Source organism: Dysidea avara, chromosome 2 (genome assembly GCF_963678975.1).
Source record: "Dysidea avara chromosome 2, odDysAvar1.4, whole genome shotgun sequence".
Taxonomy (NCBI): domain Eukaryota; kingdom Metazoa; phylum Porifera; class Demospongiae; order Dictyoceratida; family Dysideidae; genus Dysidea; species Dysidea avara.
The window spans coordinates 45,613,304-45,617,448 of NC_089273.1; the positions used below are offsets into that span (position 1 = coordinate 45,613,304).

Genomic DNA, 4,145 nt, shown 5'->3' on the forward strand with positions numbered 1-4,145 from the left:
ATTCTCAGCATATTGATCAAGTAATGCCTAAAAGTGATGGGGGAGGGTTTCCGCCCCCAAAGCACCACCCACTGGATCTGCTCCTGAGTCTCAGTCAAGCCAACAACTCCTTGACCTAGCCAATAAGACACTAGTTATGTAGTCATGACATATTCTGGGAGTAACAAGTACCAATGGAAGGAAGGTCGTTTATACCTCCCTCTTATTAGTATCACCTTAACTAACCCATGTATTGGCTACAAGTCATACAGGCACAATCAAATTATGAACAGTTACAAAGATGATAACATATTGTTGTGTTGATATCTTCACTAATAAAAACCACATAATGTAGCTCATGACATCAGACTTGGGTAATTGTTTGGTCTGTTAGCTAATCAGAATGCCTTTTATTGATTCCTAGAAGGTAATGAATTTTATTTTATAACATAATATTATTTTATTTATTTTTATTTATTAAGACTTTACAGCACAATTGCTGAAGGTCTGTAGGACACCTGATCCTACAGCCTGTTTTAGGTTGTTACATAAGCATGTTTGAAAAGATGGAGAATGGAGAACAAATCCATGACTAGACCTGGGCAGCCTCAAACCTGCAGCCATCTGATTAATGCTCAAAATGCTTACAGGAGTCTGCCAGGAGGTCAGGATATGGTCTGTTAGCTAATCAGGATGTGTTTTATTGATTCCTAGAAGGTAATGAATTTTATTTTATAATACAATATTCATTTATTACGGCTTTACAGTACAAGTGTTGAAGGTCTGTAGGACACCTGGTTAAAGATTTTATTTTAAGTGTATTTGAAAAGGAGAAAAATTTGATGACTGGACTTTGGCAGCTTGAACCTGTGGCCATTCGATTTATGCTCGAGTCTTCCAGACAGTCTACTTTCCCCTTATCAATTTTAAGGTCTTATTTTAAACACTGAATTGTCACAACAAAATCACTCCAAATATTGCAATTATGCTGTGTTGGATACTGGTAATAGTTTAAAAGAACATCCATAGTATGTCACATGAAGGTACAAATCACTGTAATGATAATGAGATAGGGATCAAACATAGAAGTCCTACATTTTTCTCTCTCGTATTTTGCCTTTCCTTCTCAAAAATATTAATCATAACATTACTTAGGTCAGTGTGCCATAACCAAGTTTTTACTGAACATTAAACAATGTTTTATTTACTAGCTATTGATCATTAGCCTACTCTAATAAACCAACTGACATTGATTCAAAACGTCTTACTGACTGACTGACTGACTGACTGACTGACTGACTGACTGACTGACTGACTGACTGACTGACTGACTGACTGACTGACTGACTGACTGACTGACTGACTGACTGACTGACTGACTGACTGACTGACTTTGGTATTTACCCATTGTTGTCTTATTTCCCTATTGTATTTTTGGTTTCGCATTAGATAATTAGCAAAAATATAGCATAAAGAAATTAAGCCAAATGTAAATGTAGCAACTAATGTAAATGATGCTGATGTATAGTTTTGCATACTATTCACCGTGGTGTGACATTCGGCTTGATTACTTGTGTGTACAATGACATGAAAATAGCAGCTATTTATATCATAATCCAACTAAACATTCACAAGGTGGCTTCAAAATCTGAGCCTTTGCATAAACATCATTGTTTACTACACATCAGATAAGTGTATCCCTGTTGCCATTAGCCTACGCAAAAAAGTTGCGCTACTGTGGTCCAGTGTTAAAGAGGCAGGTAATTTAGGCTGCTTTTGTATAGTACTACTGTATGCAGTTCTATGCTTATGTATTCATACTCAGTTTATGTTTTATTAAAATTTTCAATCCCAAGAAAACCAAAAGAACTTTAGAAATCATACCAACTAGGTAGGTTTTCATGAAGATGGTCACATATACTAGGTTGACTATGGAAGCAAGGTGTTATAACAACATGCTATCAAAATACAAGAACTCCTAATTCATCACTTCATACAGCTGTAAAGTATTTTGTACTGGTATTGTGATGTGTTTTTCTATTACCAGCAGTAGTTCACATGCGTATCTTCTTTTCAATAGCATTCTCTGCATTGGACCATTCAGCATGATTATTCAGGTATTGATCGCTGCCCAGGACAAGCTAGTTTGACATCTAGATGGATTATTTCCTGGTGAGTTTCTTGAAGGATAATTCTATAATAGAGTAATATATATACATTTTTTAGATATGACTATTAGAAGGATAAGACTTTAAGAGGTGAAACATTGTTTGGAAAAAGTTACAATACTAACAGGTATTTAATTGTACTGTACAATGTTTTGGCATTACATCTTTTTTTTTTCATTTACAGTACACAGAAAACATTCGGGCAAGAAGTCTGCCATTGATAAAGTTTGTCATAAAGAATGTATTGATGAACACCCAAGATAGACATTTATTGTACTTTGACTATGTTGCATTTTTGTGTATGGATGGATGACCTTTTGTTGATTTAAAATTGAAGTATTCAAACCAATTAATACAGAATATAGGGGTGGGACGAGGGTAAAAAATGTGACATTTCCTTGCATTTACTGTTGGGAAAAACGACGTTTCCTAGACTTTAAGTGGTAAGGAAAGATCAAAAAGACAGCTGAATCCTTTCAGGAAAGTTGTGGAAATGTGATCATTCCTGATGAAAGGAAAGGTAAATAATATTGTGGAAATCTGACATTTCCATACCTTTCCACAGTTTCTTAAAGGTAAGGAAATCAATTCTTTTTTTGTAGTGAACTATTGATAACAGTTAGGTATAGTGATATATCACCAAAGACCACTCTGTCCAAAGCGTGAACACACTCCAGCGTTAATAGTTTGGTATGCAATTCAAGTGATAGCTAACAGTCCTATAGTTAGCTACCAAAATGTGTATGTGTATCTAGCAAGTCTTAGATCTAGATGTCACAAACTGACTCTAGTAGCTACTAGTAGTAATACTGACACTGTATTTAGTTATTGTATTTAGGTTATACGCATGCATACACTTTAGTGTGCCCTGCATGCTATGATTTTTGTTCACAATGAGTAGTGTGTGACACATTGTCCAGCATCCATGTAATCACCGGCACTCCTGATTCATGTCTTGTGAACTTGTTGCATTGTGCATCAGCCATGACTTTGGTACTGTCACCAGGTAAATGGTCTATCAGAGAACCATTTAAATTTTTTTGTACTACAAAGCCTGTAGGGAAGGTTACAAAATGGCAAACCAATTCTTTTCTGTTTTTTCTTACAGCAAGCCAAGATGGAGGCAATGGGCAAGTTGAATGGATTGCACAAGGCATACTGAGGCTGTTTGAATGCACATCTATGGAAAGATGGAGGAATCAGAGCTGATGCAGCATGCTACTGAATGGTTTATTTATATCACATTATACTGATCAGTTAAATCACAGGTAGGATCATTGCAACAATTTGCAAAGAAGAGCAGCACGATGGGTCACACCAAATTATGACTGGTGAAGTGGAACGAGCATTTCTTCTACTTTAGAGGATCTTCAGTGACAGTCACTTGCACAGAGAAGACAAACATCAAGGCTTAAATTATTTTTAAGGCAGTTCATCATACATCAGGATTAAAAATCCCAAATCATTATAACCAAGAAACTTTAGTGCAATCAACTAGATCTTACCATCATTTACACTTCTCAATACCATTTATAAACACTAATTCATATAAGTTTAGTTATTTCCCAAGAACAATAATGATGAATGGAATCACTTACCCCACCATTTACTTGAGTTGGAATCAGTCGATTTATTTGTAGTTAATGTAATTACATGTATGTATGTACGTAGTTAGCTAATCTGTACTTGTGTATTTGATTTTTCTTGGGGCTGGTCCCCCTGGAAATATCAGTAATTTCTGGCTGTCCAGTATAATTAAAATAAAATAAATAAAATAAATTTGATGTGAAGATACTGTCAATGATTGAAGGAGCTGATGATTCTGAATGAGACACTTTTGAGATGATAGACATTTAAGATGTGAGAAGGTAACACCCTTGAAATGCTATTTACAGAAGAGCAATGCAACGGCAACCATCTCACCAGCTACTGTCCCAGATTCTGGATCAAGATATCCTGTTGTTGAGTTTGCACCCACCAGTTATGCTTGATTTGCTG

At 35.7% G+C, this 4,145-nt stretch overlaps 1 long non-coding RNA gene across 1 annotated transcript; it reads left to right on the top strand.

Moving 5' to 3' along the window:
- The first annotated feature begins 497 nt into the window (after positions 1–497).
- Positions 498–2,477, top strand: LOC136245818 (uncharacterized). Its single transcript, XR_010696142.1, has 4 exons — positions 498–696; positions 2,060–2,151; positions 2,206–2,274; positions 2,332–2,477. It is a non-coding gene; the product is annotated as an uncharacterized lncRNA (long non-coding RNA).
- The last annotated feature ends 1,668 nt before the right edge of the window (positions 2,478–4,145 follow it).